Consider the following 23507-nt stretch of genomic DNA (forward strand, 5'->3'; position numbering starts at 1 on the left):
ATTTCTGCAAAAATCTGAATTTCTCCAATTCACTCAAAAATGGTGCCTGACGGTTGCAAATGCTCCCCTAAAAGGTTTGGCGGTCGTAACAGAAGGTTTTTCATCACAGGACAAGAAAGCAGCCCTCCACAACTTGACCTGTGGAAAAAGATTTTTTTGAAAAAATCCCTAAGCCCCGGGGTCACAATTTCTGCAAAAATCTCAATTTCTCCAATTCACTCAAAAATGGTGCCTGACGGTTGTAAATGCTCCCTTGAAATGTTTGGCGGTCGAAACAGAAGGCTTTTTATCACAGGACAAGAAATCAGCCCTCCACAACTTGACCTGCGGAAAAAGATTTTTTTGAAAAAATCCCTAAGCCCCGGGGTCACAATTTTTGCAAAAATCTCAATTTCTCCAATTCACTGAAAAATGGTGCCTGACGGTTGCAAATGCTCCCCTGAAATGTTTGGCGGTCGAAACAGAAGGCTTTTTATCACAGGACAAGAAATCAGCCCTCATAACTTGACCTGCGGAAAAATATTTTTTTGAAAAAATCCCTAAGCCCCGGGGTCACAATTTCTGCAAAAATCTGAATTTCTCCAATTCACTCAAAAATGGTGCCTGACGGTTGCAAATGCTCCCCTAAAAGGTTTGGCGGTCGCAACAGAATGTTTTTTATCACAGGACAAGAAATCAGCCCTCCACAACTTGACCTGCGGAAAAAGATTTTTTTGAAAAAATCCCTAAGCCCCGGGGTCACAATTTCTGCAAAAATCTCAATTTCTCCAATTCACTCAAAAATGGTGCCTGACGGTTGCAAATGCTCCCCTGAAAGGTTTGGCGGTTGAAACAGAAGGCTTTTTATCACAGGACAAGAAATCAGCCCTCCACAACTTAACCTGCGGAAAAAGATTTTTTTGAAAAAAATCCCTAAGCCCCGGGGTCACAATTTCTGCAAAAATCTCAATTTCTCCAATTCACTCAAAAATGGTGCCTGACGGTTGCAAATGCTCCCCTAAAAGGTTTGGCGGTCGTAACAGAAGGTTTTTCATCAAGGGACAAGAAAGCAGCCCTCCACAACTTGACCTGTGGAAAAAGATTTTTTTGAAAAAATCCCTAAGCCCCGGGGTCACAATTTCTGCAAAAATCTCAATTTCTCCAATTCACTCAAAAATGGTGCCTGACGGTTGCAAATGCTCCCCTAAAAGGTTTGGCGGTCGTAACAGAAGGTTTTTCATCACAGGACAAGAAAGCAGCCCTCCACAACTTGACCTGTGGAAAAAGATTTTTTTGAAAAAATCCCTAAGCCCCGGGGTCACAATTTCTGCAAAAATCTCAATTTCTCCAATTCACTCAAAAATAGTGCCAATCAGTTGTAAATGCTCCCCAGCACGGTTTGGCGGTCGAAACAGAAGGCTTTTTATCACAGGACAAGAAATCAGCCCTCCACAACTTGACCTGCGGAAAAAGATTTTTTTGAAAAAATCCCTAAGCCCCGGGGTCACAATTTCTGCAAAAATCTCAATTTCTACAAGTCACTCTAAAATGGTGCCTGGCGGTTGCCAATGCTCCCCTGAAAGGTTTGGGGGTCGAAACAGAAGGCTTTTTATCACAGGACAAGAAATCAGCCCTCCACAACTTGACCTGCGGAAAAAGATTTTTTTGAAAAAATCCCTAAGCCCCGGGGTCACAATTTCTGCAAAAATCTCAATTTCTCCAATTCACTCAAAAATGGTGCCTGACGGTTGCAAATGCTCCCCTAAAAGGTTTGGCGGTCGTAACAGAAGGTTTTTCATCACAGGACAAGAAAGCAGCCCTCCACAACTTGACCTGTGGAAAAAGATTTTTTTGAAAAAATCCCTAAGCCCCGGGGTCACAATTTCTGCAAAAATCTCAATTTCTCCAATTCACTCAAAAATGGTGCCAATCAGTTGTAAATGCTCCCCTGAAATGTTTGGCGGTCGAAACAGAAGGCTTTTTATCACAGGACAAGAAATCAGCCCGCCACAACTTGACCTGCGGAAAAAGATTTTTTTGAAAAAAATCCCTAAGCCCCGGGGTCACAATTTCTGCAAAAATCTCAATTTCTCCAATTCACTCAAAAATGGTGCCTGACGGTTGCAAATGCTCCCCTAAAAGGTTTGGCGGTCGTAACAGAAGGTTTTTCATCACAGGACAAGAAAGCAGCCCTCCACAACTTGACCTGTGGAAAAAGATTTTTTTGAAAAAATCCCTAAGCCCCGGGGTCACAATTTCTGCAAAAATCTCAAATTCTCCAATTCACTCTAAAATGGTGCCAATCTGTTGTAAATGCTCCGCTGAAAGGTTTGGCGGTCGAAACAGAATGCTTTTTATTATAGGACAAGAAATCAGGCCTCATACCTTGACCTGCGGGGAAATATTTTTTTGAAAAAATCCCTAAGCCCCGGGGTCACAATTTCTGCAAAAATCTCAATTTCTCCAACTCGCTCTAAAATGGTGCCTGACGGTCGCAAATGCTCCCCTGAAAGGTTTGGCGGTTGAAACAGAAGGCTTTTTATCACAGGACAAGAAATCAGCCCTCCACAACTTAACCTGCGGAAAAAGATTTTTTTCAAAAAAATCCCTAAGCCCCGGGGTCACAATTTCTGCAAAAATCTCAATTTCTCCAATTCACTCAAAAATGGTGCCTGACGGTTGCAAATGCTCCCCTAAAAGGTTTGGCGGTCGTAACAGAAGGTTTTTCATCACAGGACAAGAAATCAGCCCTCCACAACTTGACCTGTGGAAAAAGATTTTTTTGAAAAAATCCCTAAGCCCCGGGGTCACAATTTCTGCAAAAATCTCAATTTCTCCAATTCACTCAAAAATGGTGCCTGACGGTTGTAAATGCTCCCTTGAAATGTTTGGCGGTCGAAACAGAAGGCTTTTTATCACAGGACAAGAAATCAGCCCTCCACAACTTGACCTGCGGAAAAAGATTTTTTTGAAAAAATCCCTAAGCCCCGGGGTCACAATTTCTGCAAAAATCTCAATGTCTCCAATTCACTCAAAAATTGTGCCAATCGGTTGTAAATGCTCCCCTGAAATGTTTGGCGGTCGAAACAGAAGGCTTTTTATCACAGAACAAGAAATCAGCCCTCCACAACTTGACCTGCGGAAAAAGATTTTTTTGAAAAAATCCCTAAGCCCCGGGGTCACAATTTCTGCAAAAATCTCAATTTTTCCAATTCACTCAAAAATGGTGCCTGACGGTTGCAAATGCTCCCTTGAAATGTTTGGCGGTCGAAACAGAAGGCTGTTTATCACAGGACAAGAAATCAGCCCTCCACAACTTGACCTGCGGAAAAAGATTTTTTTAAAAAAAATCCCTAAGCCCCGGGGTCACAATTTCTGCAAAAATCTCAATTTCTCCAATTCACTCAAAAATGGTGCCTGACGGTTGCAAATGCTCCCCTGAAATGTTTTGCAGTCGAAACAGAAGGCTTTATACACAGGACAAGAAATCAGCCCTCCAAAACTTGACCTGTGGAAAAAGATTTTTTTTGAAAAAAACCCTAAGCTCCGGGGTAACAATTTCTGCAAAAATCTCAATTTTTCCAATTCACTCAAAAATGGTGCCAATCGGTTGTAAATGCTCCCCTGAAATGTTTGGCGGTCGAAACAGAAGGCTTTTTATCACAGGACAAGAAATCAGCCCTCCACAACTTGACCTGCGGAAAAAGATTTTTTTGAAAAAATCCCTAAGCCCCGGGGTCACAATTTCTGCAAAAATCTCAATTTTTCCAATTCACTCAAAAATGGTGACAATCGGTTGTAAATGCTCCCTTGAAATGTTTGGCGGTCGAAACAGAAGGCTTTTTATCACAGGACAAGAAATCAGCCCTCCACAACTTGACCTGCGGAAAAAGATTTTTTTGAAAAAATCCCTAAGCCCCGGGGTCACAATTTCTGCAAAAATCTCAATTTCTCCAATTCACTCAAAAATTGTGCCAATCGGTTGTAAATGCTCCCCTGAAATGTTTGGCGGTCGAAACAGAAGGCTTTTTATCACAGGACAAGAAATCAGCCCTCCACAACTTGACCTGTGAAAAAAGATTTTTTTGAAAAAATCCCTAAGCTCCGGGGTCACAATTTCTGCAAAAATCTCAATTTCTCCAATTCACTCAAAAATGGTGCCTGACGGTTGTAAATGCTCCCCAGCACGGTTTGGCGGTCGAAACAGAAGGCTTTTTATCACAGGACAAGAAATCAGCCCTCCACAACTTGACCTGCGGAAAAAGATTTTTTTGAAAAAATCCCTAAGCCCCGGGGTCAGAATTTCTGCAAAAATTTCAATTTCTCCAAGTCACTCTAAAATGGTGCCTGACGGTTGCCAATGCTCCCCTGAAATGTTTTGCAGTCGAAACAGAAGGCTTTATACACAGGACAAGAAATCAGGCCTCCACAACTTGACCTGTGGAAAAAGATTTTTTTGAAAAAATCCCTAAGCCCCGGGGTGACAATTTCTGCAAAAATCTCAATTTCTACAAGTCACTCTAAAATGGTGCCTGGCGGTTGCAAATGCTCCCCTGAAAGGTTTGGGGGTCGAAACAGAAGGCTTTTTATCACAGGACAAGAAATCAGCCCTCCACAACTTGACCTGCGGAAAAAGATTTTTTTGAAAAAATCCCTAAGCCCCGGGGTCACAATTTCTGCAAAAATCTCAAATTCTCCAATTCACTCTAAAATGGTGCGAATCTGTTGTAAATGCTCCGCTGAAAGGTTTGGCGTTCGAAACAGAATGCTTTTTATTATAGGACAAGAAACCAGGCCTCATAACTTGACCTGCGGGGAAATATTTTTTTGAAAAAATCCCTAAGCCCCGGGGTCACAATTTCTGCAAAAATCTCAATTTCTCCAACTCGCTCTAAAATGGTGCCTGACGGTTGCAAATGCTCCCCTAAAAGGTTTGGCGGTCGAAAAAGAAGGCTTTTTATCGCAGGACAAGAATTCAGTCCTCATAACTTGACCTGCGGAAAAAGATTTTTGTGAAAAAATCCCTAAGCCCTGGTGTCACAATTTCAGCAAAAATCTCAATTTCTCCAATTCACTCAAAAATGGTGACAATCGGTTGTAAATACTCCCCAGAACGGTTTGGCGGTCGAAACAGAAAACTTGTTATCACAGGACAAGAAATCTGCCCTCATAACTTGACCTGCGGAAAAAGATTTTTTTGAAAAAACCCCTAAGCCCCGGGGTCACAATTTCTGCAAAAATCTCAATTTCTCCAATTCACTCAAAAATGGTGCCTGATGGTTGCAAATGCTCCCCAGAACGGTTTGGCGGTCGAAACAGAAGGCTTTTTACCACAGGACAAGAAATCTGCCCTCATAACTTGACCTGCGGAAAAAGATTTTTTTGAAAAAATCCCTAAGCCCCGGGGTCACAATTTCTGCAAAATTCTCAATTTCTCCAATTCACTCAAAAATGGTGCCTGACGGTTGCAAATGCTCCCCTAAAAGGTTTGGCCGTCGTAACAGAAGGTTTTTTATCACAGGACAAGAAAGCAGCCCTCCACAACTTGACCTGTGGAAAAAGATTTTTTTTGAAAAAATCCCTAAGCCCCGGGGTCACAATTTCTGCAAAAATCTCAATTTCTCCAATTCACTCAAAAATGGTGCCAATCGGTTGTAAATGCTCCCCTGAAAGGTTTGGCCGTCGAAACATAAGGCTTTTTATCACAGGACAAGAAATCAGCCCTCCACAACTTGACCTGTGAAAAAAGATTTTTTTGAAAAAATCCCTAAGCCCCGGGGTCACAATTTCTGCAAAAATCTCAATTTCTCCAATTCACTCTAAAATGGTGCCAATCGGTTGTAAATGCTCCCCTGAAAGGTTTGGCCGTCAAAACAGAAGGCTTTTTATCACAGGACAAGAAATCAGCCCTCCACAACTTGACCTGTGAAAAAAGATTTTTTTGAAAAAATCCCCAAGCCCCGGGGTCACAATTTCTGCAAAAATCTCAATTTCTCCAATTCAATCAAAAATGGTGCCTGACGGTTGCAAATGCTCCCCTGAAATGTTTGGCGGTCGAAACAGAAGGCTTTTTATCGCAGGAGAAGAAATCAGCCCTCATAACTTGACCTACGGAAAAAAAATTTTTTTTAAGCAATCCCTAAGCCCCGGGGTCACAATTTCTGCAAAAATCTCAATTTTTCCAATTCACTCAAAAATGGTGACAATCGGTTGTAAATGCTCCCTTGAAAGGTTTGGCGGTCGAAACAGAAGGCTTTTTATCACAGGACAAGAAATCAGCCCTCCACAACTTGACCTGCGGAAAAAGATTTTTTTGAAAAAATCCCTAAGCCCCGGGGTCACAATTTCTGCAAAAATCTCAATTTCTCCAATTCACTCAAAAATTGTGCCAATCGGTTGTAAATGCTCCCCTGAAATGTTTGGCGGTCGAAACAGAAGGCTTTTTATCACAGGACAAGAAATCAGCCCTCCACAACTTGACCTGTGAAAAAAGATTTTTTTGAAAAAATCCCTAAGCTCCGGGGTCACAATTTCTGCAAAAATCTCAATTTCTCCAATTCACTCAAAAATGGTGCCTGACGGTTGTAAATGCTCCCCAGCACGGTTTGGCGGTCGAAACAGAAGGCTTTTTATCACAGGACAAGAAATCAGCCCTCCACAACTTGACCTGCGGAAAAAGATTTTTTTGAAAAAATCCCTAAGCCCCGGGGTCAGAATTTCTGCAAAAATTTCAATTTCTCCAAGTCACTCTAAAATGGTGCCTGACGGTTGCCAATGCTCCCCTGAAATGTTTTGCAGTCGAAACAGAAGGCTTTATACACAGGACAAGAAATCAGGTCTCCACAACTTGACCTGTGGAAAAAGATTTTTTTGAAAAAATCCCTAAGCCCCGGGGTGACAATTTCTGCAAAAATCTCAATTTCTACAAGTCACTCTAAAATGGTGCCTGGCGGTTGCAAATGCTCCCCTGAAAGGTTTGGGGGTCGAAACAGAAGGCTTTTTATCACAGGACAAGAAATCAGCCCTCCACAACTTGACCTGCGGAAAAAGATTTTTTTGAAAAAATCCCTAAGCCCCGGGGTCACAATTTCTGCAAAAATCTCAAATTCTCCAATTCACTCTAAAATGGTGCGAATCTGTTGTAAATGCTCCGCTGAAAGGTTTGGCGTTCGAAACAGAATGCTTTTTATTATAGGACAAGAAACCAGGCCTCATAACTTGACCTGCGGGGAAATATTTTTTTGAAAAAATCCCTAAGCCCCGGGGTCACAATTTCTGCAAAAATCTCAATTTCTCCAACTCGCTCTAAAATGGTGCCTGACGGTTGCAAATGCTCCCCTAAAAGGTTTGGCGGTCGAAAAAGAAGGCTTTTTATCGCAGGACAAGAATTCAGTCCTCATAACTTGACCTGCGGAAAAAGATTTTTGTGAAAAAATCCCTAAGCCCTGGTGTCACAATTTCAGCAAAAATCTCAATTTCTCCAATTCACTCAAAAATGGTGCCAATCGGTTGTAAATACTCCCCAGAACGGTTTGGCGGTCGAAACAGAAAACTTGTTATCACAGGACAAGAAATCTGCCCTCATAACTTGACCTGCGGAAAAAGATTTTTTTGAAAAAACCCCTAAGCCCCGGGGTCACAATTTCTGCAAAAATCTCAATTTCTCCAATTCACTCAAAAATGGTGCCTGATGGTTGCAAATGCTCCCCAGAACGGTTTGGCGGTCGAAACAGAAGGCTTTTTATCACAGGACAAGAAATCTGCCCTCATAACTTGACCTGCGGAAAAAGATTTTTTTGAAAAAATCCCTAAGCCCCGGGGTCACAATTTCTGCAAAATTCTCAATTTCTCCAATTCACTCAAAAATGGTGCCTGACGGTTGCAAATGCTCCCCTAAAAGGTTTGGCCGTCGTAACAGAAGGTTTTTTATCACAGGACAAGAAAGCAGCCCTCCACAACTTGACCTGTGGAAAAAGATTTTTTTTGAAAAAATCCCTAAGCCCCGGGGTCACAATTTCTGCAAAAATCTCAATTTCTCCAATTCACTCAAAAATGGTGCCAATCGGTTGTAAATGCTCCCCTGAAAGGTTTGGCCGTCGAAACATAAGGCTTTTTATCACAGGACAAGAAATCAGCCCTCCACAACTTGACCTGTGAAAAAAGATTTTTTTGAAAAAATCCCTAAGCCCCGGGGTCACAATTTCTGCAAAAATCTCAATTTCTCCAATTCACTCTAAAATGGTGCCAATCGGTTGTAAATGCTCCCCTGAAAGGTTTGGCCGTCAAAACAGAAGGCTTTTTATCACAGGACAAGAAATCAGCCCTCCACAACTTGACCTGTGAAAAAAGATTTTTTTGAAAAAATCCCCAAGCCCCGGGGTCACAATTTCTGCAAAAATCTCAATTTCTCCAATTCAATCAAAAATGGTGCCTGACGGTTGCAAATGCTCCCCTGAAATGTTTGGCGGTCGAAACAGAAGGCTTTTTATCGCAGGAGAAGAAATCAGCCCTCATAACTTGACCTACGGAAAAAAAAATTTTTTAAAGCAATCCCTAAGCCCCGGGGTCACAATTTCTGCAAAAATCTCAATTTTTCCAATTCACTCAAAAATGGTGACAATCGGTTGTAAATGCTCCCTTGAAAGGTTTGGCGGTCGAAACAGAAGGCTTTTTATCACAGGACAAGAAATCAGCCCTCCACAACTTGACCTGCGGAAAAAGATTTTTTTAAAAAAATCCCTAAGCCCGGGGTCACAATTTCTGCAAAAATCTCAATTTCTCCAATTCACTCAAAAATGGTGCCAATCGGTTGTAAATGCTCCCCTGAAATGTTTGGCAGTCGAAACAGAAGGCTTTTTATCACAGGACAAGAAATCAGCCCTCCACAACTTGACCTGCGGAAAAATATTTTTTTGAAAAAATCCCTAAGCCCCGGGGTCACAATTTCTGCAAAAATCTGAATTTCTCCAATTCACTCAAAAATGGTGCCTGACGGTTGCAAATGCTCCCCTAAAAGGTTTGGCGGTCGTAACAGAATGTTTTTTATCACAGGACAAGAAATCAGCCCTCCACAACTTGACCTGCGGAAAAAGATTTTTTTGAAAAAATCCCTAAGCCCTGTGGTCACAATTTCTGCAAAAATCTCAATTTCTCCAATTCACTCAAAAATTGTGCCTGACGGTTGCAAATGCTCCCCTAAAAGGTTTGGCGGTCGTAACAGAAGGTTTTTTATCACAGGACAAGAAATCAGCCCTCCACAACTTGACCTGCGGAAAAAGATTTTTTTGAAAAAATCCCTAAGCTCCGGGGTCACAATTTCTGCAAAAATCTCAATTTCTCCAATTCACTCTAAAATGGTGCCAATCGGTTGTAAATGCTCCCCTGAAATGTTTGGCGGTCGAAACAGAAGGCTTTTTATCACAGGACAAGAAATCAGCCCTCCACAACTTGACCTGCGGAAAAAGATTTTTTTGAAAAAATCCCTAAGCCCCGGGGTCACAATTTCTGCAAAAATCTCAATTTTTCCAATTCACTCAAAATTGGTGACAATCGGTTGTAAATGCTCCCTTGAAATGTTTGGCGGTCGAAACAGAAGGCTTTTTATCACAGGACAAGAAATCAGCCCTCCACAACTTGACCTGCGGAAAAAGATTTTTTTGAAAAAATCCCTAAGCCCCGGGGTCACAATTTCTGCAAAAATCTCAATTTCTCCAATTCACTCAAAAATGGTGCCTGACGGTTGCAAATGCTCCCCTAAAAGGTTTGGCGGTCGTAACAGAAGGTTTTTATCACAGGACAAGAAATCAGGCCTCACAACTTGACCTGCGGGAAAAGGGTCACAATTTCTGCAAAAATCTCAATTTCTCCAATTCACTCAAAAATGGTGCCTGACGGTTGCAAATGCTCCCCTAAAAGGTTTGGCGGTCGTAACAGAAGGTTTTTATCACAGGACAAGAAATCAGGCCTCACAACTTGAATTGCGGAAAAAGGGTCACAATTTCTGCAAAAATCTCAATTTCTCCAATTCACTCAAAAATGGTGCCAATCGATTTTAAATGCTACCCAGAACCGTTTGGCGGTCGAAACAGAAGGCTTTTTATCACAGGACAAGAAATCAGCCCTCCACAACTTGACCTGCGGAAAAAGATTTTTTTGAAAAAATCCCTAAGCCCCGGGGTCACAATTTCTGCAAAAATCTCAATTTCTCCAATTCACTCAAAAATGGTGCCTGACGGTTGCAAATGCTCCCCTGAAAGGTTTGGCGGTTGAAACAGAAGGCTTTTTATCACAGGACAAGAAATCAGCCCTCCACAACCTAACCTGCGGAAAAAGATTTTTTTGAAAAAAATCCCTAAGCCCCGGGGTCACGATTTCTGCAAAAATCTCAATTTTTCCAATTCACTCAAAAATGGTGACAATCTGTTGTAAATGCTCCGCTGAAAGGTTTGGCGTTCGAAACAGAATGCTTTTTATTATAGGACAAGAAATCAGGCCTCATAACTTGACCTGCGGGGAAATATTTTTTGGAAAAAATCCCTAAGCCCCGGGGTCACAATTTCTGCAAAAACTCAATTTCTCCAATTCACTCAAAAATGGTGCCAATCGGTTGTAAATGCTCCCCAGAAATGTTTGGCGGTCGAAACAGAATGCTTTTTATCACAGGACAAGAAATCAGCCCTCCACAACTTGACCTGTGAAAAAAGATTTTTTTAAAAAAATCCCTAAGCCCCGGGGTCACAATTTCTGCAAAAATCTCAATTTCTCCAATTCACTCAAAAATAGTGCCAATCAGTTGTAAATGCTCCCCAGCACGGTTTGGCGGTCGAAACAGAAGGCTTTTTATCACAGGACAAGAAATCAGCCCTCCACAACTTGACCTGCGGAAAAAGATTTTTTTGAAAAAATCCCTAAGCCCCGGGGTCAGAATTTCTGCAAAAATTTCAATTTCTCCAAGTCACTCTAAAATGGTGCCTGACGGTTGCCAATGCTCCCCTGAAAAGTTTGGTGGTCGAAACAGAAGGCTTTTTATCACAGGACAAGAAATCAGGCCTCCACAACTTGACCTGTGGAAAAAGATTTTTTTGAAAAAATCCCTAAGCCCCGGGGTCACAATTTCTGCAAAAATCTCAATTTCTACAAGTCACTCTAAAATGGTGCCTGGCGGTTGCAAATGCTCCCCTGAAAGGTTTGGGGGTCGAAACAGAAGGCTTTTTATCACAGGACAAGAAATCAGCACTCCACAACTTGACCTGCGGAAAAAGATTTTTTTGAAAAAATCCCTAAGCCCCGGGGTCACAATTTCTTCAAAAATCTCAAATTCTCCAATTCACTCTAAAATGGTGCCAATCTGTTGTAAATGCTCCGCTGAAAGGTTTGGCGTTCGAAACAGAATGCTTTTTATTATAGGACAAGAAATCAGGCCTCATAACTTGACCTGCGGGGAAATATTTTTTTGAAAAAATCCCTAAGCCCCGGGGTCACAATTTCTGCAAAAATCTCAATTTCTCCAACTCGCTCTAAAATGGTGCCTGACAGTTGCAAATGCTCCCCTGAAAGGTTTGACGGTCGAAACAGAAGGCTTTTTATCACAGGACAAGAAATCAGCCGTCCAGAACTTGACCTGTGGAAAAAGATTTTTTTGAAAAAATCCCTAGGCCCCGGGGTCACAATTTCTGCAAAAATCTCAAATTCTCCAATTCACTCTAAAATGGTGCGAATCTGTTGTAAATGCTCCGCTGAAAGGTTTGGCGTTCGAAACAGAATGCTTTTTATTATAGGACAAGAAATCAGGCCTCATAACTTGACCTGCGGGAAATTTTTTTTTTGAAAAAATCCCTAAGCCCCGGTGTCACAATTTCTGCAAAAATCTCAATTTCTCCAATTCACTCAAAAATGGTGCCTGACGGTTGCAAATGCTCCCCTGAAAGGTTTGGCGGTCGAAACAGAAGGCTTTTTATCACAGGACAAGAAATCAGCCGTCCAGAACTTGACCTGTGGAAAAAGATTTTTTTGAAAAAATCCCTAGGCCCCGGGGTCACAATTTCTGCAAAAATCTCAAATTCTCCAATTCACTCTAAAATGGTGCGAATCTGTTGTAAATGCTCCGCTGAAAGTTTTGGCGTTCGAAACAGAATGCTTTTTATTATAGGACAAGAAATCAGGCCTCATAACTTGACCTGCGGGGAAATATTTTTTTGAAAAAATCCCTAAGCCCCGGGGTCACAATTTCTGCAAAAATCTCAATTTCTCCAACTCGCTCTAAAATGGTGCCTGACGGTTGCAAATGCTCCCCTGAAAGGTTTGGCGGTCGAAACAGAAGGCTTTTTATCGCAGGACAAGAATTCAGTCCTCATAACTTGACCTGCGGAAAAAGATTTTTTTGAAAAAATCCCTAAGCCCTGGTGTCACAATTTCTGCAAAAATCTCAATTTCTCCAATTCACTCAAAAATGGTGCCAATCGGTTGTAAATACTTCCCAGAACGGTTTGGCGGTCGAAACAGAAAACTTGTTATCACAGGACAAGAAATCTGCCCTCATAACTTGACCTGCGGAAAAAGATTTTTTTGAAAAAATCCCTAAGCCCCGGGGTCACAATTTCTGCAAAAATCTCAATTTCTCCAATTCACTCAAAAATGGGGCCTGATGGTTGCAAATGCTCCCCAGAACGGTTTGGCGGTCGAAACAGAAGGCTTTTTATCACAGGACAAGAAATCAGCCCTCCACAACTTGACCTGCGGAAAAAGATTTTTTTGAAAAAAATCCCTAAGCCCCGGGGTCACAATTTCTGCAAAAATCTCAATTTCTCCAATTCACTCAAAAATGGTGCCTGACGGTTGCAAATGCTCCCCTAAAAGGTTTGGCGGTCGTAACAGAAGGTTTTTTATCACAGGACAAGAAAGCAGCCCTCCACAACTTGACCTGTGGAAAAAGATTTTTTTGAAAAAATCCCTAAGCCCCGGGGTCACAATTTCTGCAAAAATCTCAATTTCTCCAATTCACTCAAAAATGGTGCCAATCGGTTGTAAATGCTCCCCTGAAAGGTTTGGCCGTCGAAACAGAAGGCTTTTTATCACAGGACAAGAAATCAGCCCTCCACAACTTGACCTGTGAAAAAAGATTTTTTTGAAAAAATCCATAAGCCCCGGGGTCACAATTTCTGCAAAAATCTCAATTTCTCCAATTCACTCTAAAATGGTGCCAATCGGTTGTAAATGCTCCCCTGAAAGGTTTGGCCGTCAAAACAGAAGGCTTTTTATCACAGGACAAGAAATCAGCCCTCCACAACTTGACCTGTGAAAAAAGATTTTTTTGAAAAAATCCCCAAGCCCCGGGGTCACAATTTCTGCAAAAATCTCAATTTCTCCAATTCAATCAAAAATGGTGCCTCACGGTTGCAAATGCTCCCCTGAAATGTTTGGCGGTCGAAACAGAAGGCTTTTTATCGCAGGAGAAGAAATCAGCCCTCATAACTTGACCTACGGAAAAAAAAATTTTTTAAAGCAATCCCTAAGCCCCGGGGTCACAATTTCTGCAAAAATCTCAATTTTTCCAATTCACTCAAAAATGGTGACAATCGGTTGTAAATGCTCCCTTGAAAGGTTTGGCGGTCGAAACAGAAGGCTTTTTATCACAGGACAAGAAATCAGCCCTCCACAACTTGACCTGCGGAAAAAGATTTTTTTGAAAAAATCCCTAAGCCCGGGGTCACAATTTCTGCAAAAATCTCAATTTCTCCAATTCACTCAAAAATGGTGCCAATCAGTTGTAATTGCTCCCCTGAAATGTTTGGCAGTCGAAACAGAAGGCTTTTTATCACAGGACAAGAAATCAGCCCTCCACAACTTGAGTTGCGAAAAAAGATTTTTTTGAAAAAATCCCCAAGCCCCGGGGTCACAATTTCTGCAAAAATCTCAATTTCTCCAATTCAATCAAAAATGGTGCCTGACGGTTGCAAATGCTCCCCTGAAATGTTTGGCGGTCGAAACAGAAGGCTTTTTATCGCAGGAGAAGAAATCAGCCCTCATAACTTGACCTACGGAAAAAAAATTTTTTTAAAGCAATCCCTAAGCCCCGGGGTCACAATTTCTGCAAAAATCTCAATTTTTCCAATTCACTCAAAAATGGTGACAATCTGTTGTAAATGCTCCGCTGAAAGGTTTGGCGTTCGAAACAGAATGCTTTTTATTATAGGACAAGAAATCAGGCCTCATAACTTGACCTGCGGGGAAATATTTTTTTGAAAAAATCCCTAAGCCCCGGGGTCACAATTTCTGCAAAAATCTCAATTTCTCCAACTCGCTCTAAAATGGTGCCTGACGGTTGCAAATGCTCCCCAGAACGGTTTGGCGGTCGAAACAGAAGGTTTTTATCACAGGACAAGAAATCAGCCCTCCACAACTTGACCTGCGGAAAAAGATTTTTTTGAAAAAAATCCCTAAGCCCCGGGGTCACAATTTCTGCAAAAATCTCAATTTCTCCAATTCACTCAAAAATGGTGCCTGACGGTTGCAAATGCTCCCCTAAAAGGTTTGGCGGTCGTAACAGAAGGTTTTTTATCACAGGACAAGAAAGCAGCCCTCCACAACTTGACCTGTGGAAAAAGATTTTTTTGAAAAAATCCCTAAGCCCCGGGGTCACAATTTCTGCAAAAATCTCAATTTCTCCAATTCACTCAAAAATGGTGCCAATCGGTTGTAAATGCTCCCCTGAAAGGTTTGGCCGTCGAAACAGAAGGCTTTTTATCACAGGACAAGAAATCAGCCCTCCACAACTTGACCTGTGAAAAAAGATTTTTTTGAAAAAATCCCTAAGCCCCGGGGTCACAATTTCTGCAAAAATCTCAATTTCTCCAATTCACTCTAAAATGGTGCCAATCGGTTGTAAATGCTCCCCTGAAAGGTTTGGCCGTCAAAACAGAAGGCTTTTTATCACAGGACAAGAAATCAGCCCTCCACAACTTGACCTGTGAAAAAAGATTTTTTTGAAAAAATCCCCAAGCCCCGGGGTCACAATTTCTGCAAAAATCTCAATTTCTCCAATTCAATCAAAAATGGTGCCTGACGGTTGCAAATGCTCCACTGAAATGTTTGGCGGTCGAAACAGAAGGCTTTTTATCGCAGGAGAAGAAATCAGCCCTCATAACTTGACCTACGGAAAAAAAAAAATTTTAAAGCAATCCCTAAGCCCCGGGGTCACAATTTCTGCAAAAATCTCAATTTTTCCAATTCACTCAAAAATGGTGACAATCGGTTGTAAATGCTCCCTTGAAAGGTTTGGCTGTCGAAACAGAAGGCTTTTTATCACAGGACAAGAAATCAGCCCTCCACAACTTGACCTGCGGAAAAAGATTTTTTTGAAAAAATCCCTAAGCCCTGGGGTCACAATTTCTGCAAAAATCTCAATTTCTCCAATTCACTCAAAAATGGTGCCAATCAGTTCTAAATGCTCCCCTGAAAGGTTTGGGGGTCGAAACAGAAGGCTTTTTATCACAGGACAAGAAATCAGCCCTCCACAACTTGACATGCGGAAAAAGATTTTTTTGAAAAAATCCGTAAGCCCTGGGGTCACAATTTCTGCAAAAATCTCAATTTCTCCAATTCACTCAAAAATGGTGCCAATCAGTTCTAAATGCTCCCCTGAAAGGTTTGGGGGTCGAAACAGAAGGCTTTTTATCACAGGACAAGAAATCAGCCCTCCACAACTTGACATGCGGAAAAAGATTTTTTTGAAAAAATCCCTAAGCCCCGGGGTCACAATTTCTGCAAAAATCTCAATTTCTCCAATTCACTCAAAAATGGTGCCTGACGGTTGCAAATGCTCCCCTAAAAGGTTTGGCGGTCGTAACAGAAGGTTTTTTATCACAGGACAAGAAAGCAGCCCTCCACAACTTGACCTGTGGAAAAAGATTTTTTTGAAAAAATCCCTAAGCCCCGGGGTCACAATTTCTGCAAAAATCTCAATTTCTCCAATTCACTCAAAAATGGTGCCAATCGGTTGTAAATGCTCCCCTGAAAGGTTTGGCCGTCGAAACAGAAGGCTTTTTATCACAGGACAAGAAATCAGCCCTCCACAACTTGACCTGTGAAAAAAGATTTTTTTGAAAAAATCCATAAGCCCCGGGGTCACAATTTCTGCAAAAATCTCAATTTCTCCAATTCACTCTAAAATGGTGCCAATCGGTTGTAAATGCTCCCCTGAAAGGTTTGGCCGTCAAAACAGAAGGCTTTTTATCACAGGACAAGAAATCAGCCCTCCACAACTTGACCTGTGAAAAAAGATTTTTTTGAAAAAATCCCCAAGCCCCGGGGTCACAATTTCTGCAAAAATCTCAATTTCTCCAATTCAATCAAAAATGGTGCCTGACGGTTGCAAATGCTCCCCTGAAATGTTTGGCGGTCGAAACAGAAGGCTTTTTATCGCAGGAGAAGAAATCAGCCCTCATAACTTGACCTACGGAAAAAAAATTTTTTTAAAGCAATCCCTAAGCCCCGGGGTCACAATTTCTGCAAAAATCTCAATTTTTCCAATTCACTCAAAAATGGTGACAATCGGTTGTAAATGCTCCCTTGAAAGGTTTGGCGGTCGAAACAGAAGGCTTTTTATCACAGGACAAGAAATCAGCCCTCCACAACTTGACCTGCGGAAAAAGATTTTTTTGAAAAAATCCCTAAGCCCTGGGGTCACAATTTCTGCAAAAATCTCAATTTCTCCAATTCACTCAAAAATGGTGCCAATCAGTTCTAAATGCTCCCCTAAAAGGTTTGGCGGTCGTAACAGAAGGTTTTTTATCACAGGACAAGAAATCAGCCCTCCAAAACTTGACCTGCGGAAAAAGATTTTTTTGAAAAAATCCATAAGCCCCGGGGTCACAATTTCTGCAAAAATCTCAATTTCTCCAATTCACTCAAAAATGGTGCCAATCAGTTGTAATTGCTCCCCTGAAATGTTTGGCAGTCGAAACAGAAGGCTTTTTATCACAGGACAAGAAATCAGCCCTCCACAACTTGAGTTGCGAAAAAAGATTTTTTTGAAAAAATCCCCAAGCCCCGGGGTCACAATTTCTGCAAAAATCTCAATTTCTCCAATTCAATCAAAAATGGTGCCTGACGGTTGCAAATGCTCCCCTGAAATGTTTGGCGGTCGAAACAGAAGGCTTTTTATCGCAGGAGAAGAAATCAGCCCTCATAACTTGACCTACGGAAAAAAAATTTTTTTAAAGCAATCCCTAAGCCCCGGGGTCACAATTTCTGCAAAAATCTCAATTTTTCCAATTCACTCAAAAATGGTGACAATCTGTTGTAAATGCTCCGCTGAAAGGTTTGGCGTTCGAAACAGAATGCTTTTTATTATAGGACAAGAAATCAGGCCTCATAACTTGACCTGCGGGGAAATATTTTTTTGAAAAAATCCCTAAGCCCCGGGGTCACAATTTCTGCAAAAATCTCAATTTCTCCAACTCGCTCTAAAATGGTGCCTGACGGTTGCAAATGCTCCCCAGAACGGTTTGGCGGTCGAAACAGAAGGCTTTTTATCACAGGACAAGAAATCAGCCCTCCACAACTTGACCTGCGGAAAAAGATTTTTTTGAAAAAAATCCCTAAGCCCTGGGGTCACAATTTCTGCAAAAATCTCAATTTCTCCAATTCACTCAAAAATGGTGCCTGACGGTTGCAAATGCTCCCCTAAAAGGTTTGGCGGTCGTAACAGAAGGTTTTTTATCACAGGACAAGAAAGCAGCCCTCCACAACTTGACCTGTGGAAAAAGATTTTTTTGAAAAAATCCCTAAGCCCCGGGGTCACAATTTCTGCAAAAATCTCAATTTCTCTAATTCACTCAAAAATGGTGCCAATCGGTTGTAAATGCTCCCCTGAAAGGTTTGGCCGTCGAAACAGAAGGCTTTTTATCACAGGACAAGAAATCAGCCCTCCACAACTTGACCTGTGAAAAAAGATTTTTTTGAAAAAATCCCTAAGCCCCGGGGTCACAATTTCTGCAAAAATCTCAATTTCTCCAATTCACTCTAAAATGGTGCCAATCGGTTGTAAATGCTCCCCTGAAAGGTTTGGCCGTCAAAACAGAAGGCTTTTTATCACAGGACAAGAAATCAGCCCTCCACAACTTGACCTGTGAAAAAAGATTTTTTTGAAAAAATCCCCAAGCCCCGGGGTCACAATTTCTGCAAAAATCTCAATTTCTCCAATTCAATCAAAAATGGTGCCTGACGGTTGCAAATGCTCCCCTGAAATGTTTGGCGGTCGAAACAGAAGGCTTTTTATCGCAGGAGAAGAAATCAGCCCTCATAACTTGACCTACGGAAAAAAAAATTTTTTAAAGCAATCCCTAAGCCCCGGGGTCACAATTTCTGCAAAAATCTCAATTTTTCCAATTCACTCAAAAATGGTGACAATCGGTTGTAAATGCTCCCTTGAAAGGTTTGGCTGTCGAAACAGAAGGCTTTTTATCACAGGACAAGAAATCAGCCCTCCACAACTTGACCTGCGGAAAAAGATTTTTTTGAAAAAATCCCTAAGCCCTGGGGTCACAATTTCTGCAAAAATCTCAAATTCTCCAATTCACTCTAAAATGGTGCCAATCTGTTGTAAATGCTCCGCTGAAAGGTTTGGCGGTCGAAACAGAATGCTTTTTATTATAGGACAAGAAATCAGGCCTCATACCTTGACCTGCGGGGAAATATTTTTTTTAAAAAATCCCTAAGCCCCGGGGTCACAATTTCTGCAAAAATCTCAATTTCTCCAACTCGCTCTAAAATGGTGCCTGACGGTCGCAAATGCTCCCCTGAAAGGTTTGGCGGTTGAAACAGAAGGCTTTTTATCGCAGGAGAAGAAATCAGCCCTCATAACTTGACCTACGGAAAAAATTTTTTTTAAAAGCAATCCCTAAGCCCCGGGGTCACAATTTCTGCAAAAATCTCAATTTTTCCAATTCACTCAAAAATGGTGCCAATCGGTTGTAAATGCTCCCCTGAAAGGTTTGGCCGTCAAAACAGAAGGCTTTTTATCACAGGACAAGAAATCAGCCCTCAACAACTTGACCTGTGAAAAAAGATTTTTTTGAAAAAATCCCCAAGCCCTGGGGTCACAATTTCTGCAAAAATCTGAATTTCTCCAATTCACTCAAAAATGGTGCGAATCTGTTGTAAATGCTCCGCTGAAAGGTTTGGCGTTCGAAACAGAATGCTTTTTATTATAGGACAAGAAATCAGGCCTCATAACTTGACCTGCGGGAAAATTTTTTTTTGAAAAAATGCCTAAGCCCCGGTGTCACAATTTCTGCAAAAATCTCAATTTCTCCAATTCACTCAAAAATGGTGCCTGACGGTTGCAAATGCTCCCCTGAAAGGTTTGGCGGTCGAAACAGAAGGCTTTTTATCACAGGACAAGAAATCAGCCGTCCAGAACTTGACCTGTGGAAAAAGATTTTTTTGAAAAAATCCCTAGGCCCCGGGGTCACAATTTCTGCAAAAATCTCAAATTCTCCAATTCACTCTAAAATGGTGCCAATCGGTTGTAAATACTCCCCAGAACGGTTTGGCGGTCGAAACAGAAAACTTGTTATCACAGGACAAGAAATCTGCCCTCATAACTTGACCTGCGGAAAAAGATTTTTTTGAAAAAATCCCCAAGCCCCGGGGTCACAATTTCTGCAAAAATCTCAATTTCTCCAATTCACTCAAAAATGGGGCCTGATGGTTGCAAATGCTCCCCAGAACGGTTTGGCGGTCGAAACAGAAGGCTTTTTATCACAGGACAAGAAATCAGCCCTCCACAACTTGACCTGCGGAAAAAGATTTTTTTGAAAAAAATCCCTAAGCCCCGGGGTCACAATTTCTGCAAAAATCTCAACTTCTCCAATTCACTCAAAAATGGTGCCTGACGGTTCCAAATGCTCCCCTAAAAGGTTTGGCGGTCGTAACAGAAGGTTTTTTATCACAGGACAAGAAAGCAGCCCTCCACAACTTGACCTGTGGAAAAAGATTTTTTTGAAAAAATCCCTAAGCCCCGGGGTCACAATTTCTGCAAAAATCTCAATTTCTCCAATTCACTCAAAAATGGTGCCAATCGGTTGTAAATGCTCCCCTGAAAGGTTTGGCCGTCGAAACAGAAGGCTTTTTATCACAGGACAAGAAATCAGCCCTCCACAACTTGACCTGTGAAAAAAGATTTTTTTGAAAAAATCCCTAAGCCCCGGGGTCACAATTTCTGCAAAAATCTCAATTTCTCCAATTCAATCAAAAATGGTGCCTGACGGTTGCAAATGCTCCCCTGAAATGTTTGGCGGTCGAAACAGAAGGCTTTTTATCGCAGGAGAAGAAATCAGCCCTCATAACTTGACCTACGGAAAAAAATTTTTTTTAAAGCAATCCCTAAGCCCCGGGGTCACAATTTCTGCAAAAATCTCAATTTTTCCAATTCACTCAAAAATGGTGACAATCTGTTGTAAATGCTCCGCTGAAAGGTTTGGCGTTCGAAACAGAATGCTTTTTATTATAGGACAAGAAATCAGGCCTCATAACTTGACCTGCGGGGAAATATTTTTTTGAAAAAATCCCTAAGCCCCGGGGTCACAATTTCTGCAAAAATCTCAATTTCTCCAATTCACTCAAAAATGGTGCCTGACGGTTGCAAATGCTACCCAGAACGGTTTGGCGGTCGAAACAGAAGGCTTTTTATCACAGGACAAGAAATCAGCCCTCCACAACTTGACCTGCGGAAAAAGATTTTTTTGAAAAAAATCCCTAAGCCCCGGGGTCACAATTTCTGCAAAAATCTCAATTTCTCCAATTCACTCAAAAATGGTGCCTGACGGTTGCAAATGCTCCCCTAAAAGGTTTGGCGGTCGTAACAGAAGGTTTTTTATCACAGGACAAGAAAGCAGCCCTCCACAACTTGACCTGTGGAAAAAGATTTTTTTGAAAAAATCCCTAAGCCCCGGGGTCACAATTTCTGCAAAAATCTCAATTTCTCCAATTCACTCAAAAATGGTGCCAATCGGTTGTAAATGCTCCCCTGAAAGGTTTGGCCGTCGAAACAGAAGGCTTTTTATCACAGGACAAGAAATCAGCCCTCCACAACTTGACCTGTGAAAAAAGATTTTTTTGAAAAAATCCCTAAGCCCCGGGGTCACAATTTCTGCAAAAATCTCAATTTCTCCAATTCACTCTAAAATGGTGCCAATCGGTTGTAAATGCTCCCCTGAAAGGTTTGGCCATCAAAACAGAAGGCTTTTTATCACAGGACAAGAAATCAGCCCTCCACAACTTGACCTGTGAAAAAAGATTTTTTTGAAAAAATCCCCAAGCCCCGGGGTCACAATTTCTGCAAAAATCTCAATTTCTCCAATTCAATCAAAAATCGTGCCTGACGGTTGCAAATGCTCCCCTGAAATGTTTGGCGGTCGAAACAGAAGGCTTTTTATCGCAGGAGAAGAAATCAGCCCTCATAACTTGACCTACGGAAAAAAAAAAAATTTAAAGCAATCCCTAAGCCCCGGGGTCACAATTTCTGCAAAAATCTCAATTTCTCCAATTCACTCAAAAATGGTGCCAATCGGTTGTAAATGCTCCCCTGAAAGGTTTGGCCGTCAAAACAGAAGGCTTTTTATCACAGGACAAGAAATCAGCCCTCCACAACTTGACCTGTGAAAAAAGATTTTTTTGAAAAAATCCCCAAGCCCCGGGGTCACAATTTCTGCAAAAATCTCAATTTCTCCAATTCACTAAAAAATGGTGCCTGACGGTTGCAAATGCTCCCCTGAAATGTTTGGCGGTCGAAACAGAAGGCTTTTTATCGCAGGAGAAGAAATCAGCCCTCATAACTTGACCTGCGGAAAAAGATTTTTTTGAAAAAATCCCCAAGCCCCGGGGTCACAATTTCTGCAAAAATCTCAATTTCTCCAATTCACTCAAAAATGGGGCCTGATGGTTGCAAATGCTCCCCAGAACGGTTTGGCGGTCGAAACAGAAGGCTTTTTATCACAGGACAAGAAATCAGCCCTCCACAACTTGACCTGCGGAAAAAGATTTTTTTGAAAAAAATCCCTAAGCCCCGGGGTCACAATTTCTGCAAAAATCTCAACTTCTCCAATTCACTCAAAAATGGTGCCTGACGGTTCCAAATGCTCCCCTAAAAGGTTTGGCGGTCGTAACAGAAGGTTTTTTATCACAGGACAAGAAAGCAGCCCTCCACAACTTGACCTGTGGAAAAAGATTTTTTTGAAAAAATCCCTAAGCCCCGGGGTCACAATTTCTGCAAAAATCTCAATTTCTCCAATTCACTCAAAAATGGTGCCAATCGGTTGTAAATGCTCCCCTGAAAGGTTTGGCCGTCGAAACAGAAGGCTTTTTATCACAGGACAAGAAATCAGCCCTCCACAACTTGACCTGTGAAAAAAGATTTTTTTGAAAAAATCCCTAAGCCCCGGGGTCACAATTTCTGCAAAAATCTCAATTTCTCCAATTCACTCTAAAATGGTGCCAATCGGTTGTAAATGCTCCCCTGAAAGGTTTGGCCGTCAAAACAGAAGGCTTTTTATCACAGGACAAGAAATCAGCCCTCCACAACTTGACCTGTGAAAAAAGATTTTTTTGAAAAAATCCCCAAGCCCCGGGGTCACAATTTCTGCAAAAATCTCAATTTCTCCAATTCAATCAAAAATGGTGCCTGACGGTTGCAAATGCTCCCCTGAAATGTTTGGCGGTCGAAACAGAAGGCTTTTTATCGCAGGAGAAGAAATCAGCCCTCATAACTTGACCTACGGAAAAAAATTTTTTTTAAAGCAATCCCTAAGCCCCGGGGTCACAATTTCTGCAAAAATCTCAATTTTTCCAATTCACTCAAAAATGGTGACAATCTGTTGTAAATGCTCCGCTGAAAGGTTTGGCGTTCGAAACAGAATGCTTTTTATTATAGGACAAGAAATCAGGCCTCATAACTTGACCTGCGGGGAAATATTTTTTTGAAAAAATCCCTAAGCCCCGGGGTCACAATTTCTGCAAAAATCTCAATTTCTCCAATTCACTCAAAAATGGTGCCTGACGGTTGCAAATGCTACCCAGAACGGTTTGGCGGTCGAAACAGAAGGCTTTTTATCACAGGACAAGAAATCAGCCCTCCACAACTTGACCTGCGGAAAAAGATTTTTTTGAAAAAAATCCCTAAGCCCCGGGGTCACAATTTCTGCAAAAATCTCAATTTCTCCAATTCACTCAAAAATGGTGCCTGACGGTTGCAAATGCTCCCCTAAAAGGTTTGGCGGTCGTAACAGAAGGTTTTTTATCACAGGACAAGAAAGCAGCCCTCCACAACTTGACCTGTGGAAAAAGATTTTTTTGAAAAAATCCCTAAGCCCCGGGGTCACAATTTCTGCAAAAATCTCAATTTCTCCAATTCACTCTAAAAATGGTGCCAATCGGTTGTAAATGCTCCCCTGAAAGGTTTGGCCGTCGAAACAGAAGGCTTTTTATCACAGGACAAGAAATCAGCCCTCCACAACTTGACCTGTGAAAAA

Source organism: Podarcis melisellensis, assembly GCF_964234715.1.
Source record: "Podarcis melisellensis genome assembly, chromosome: 9".
NCBI lineage: Eukaryota > Metazoa > Chordata > Lepidosauria > Squamata > Lacertidae > Podarcis > Podarcis melisellensis.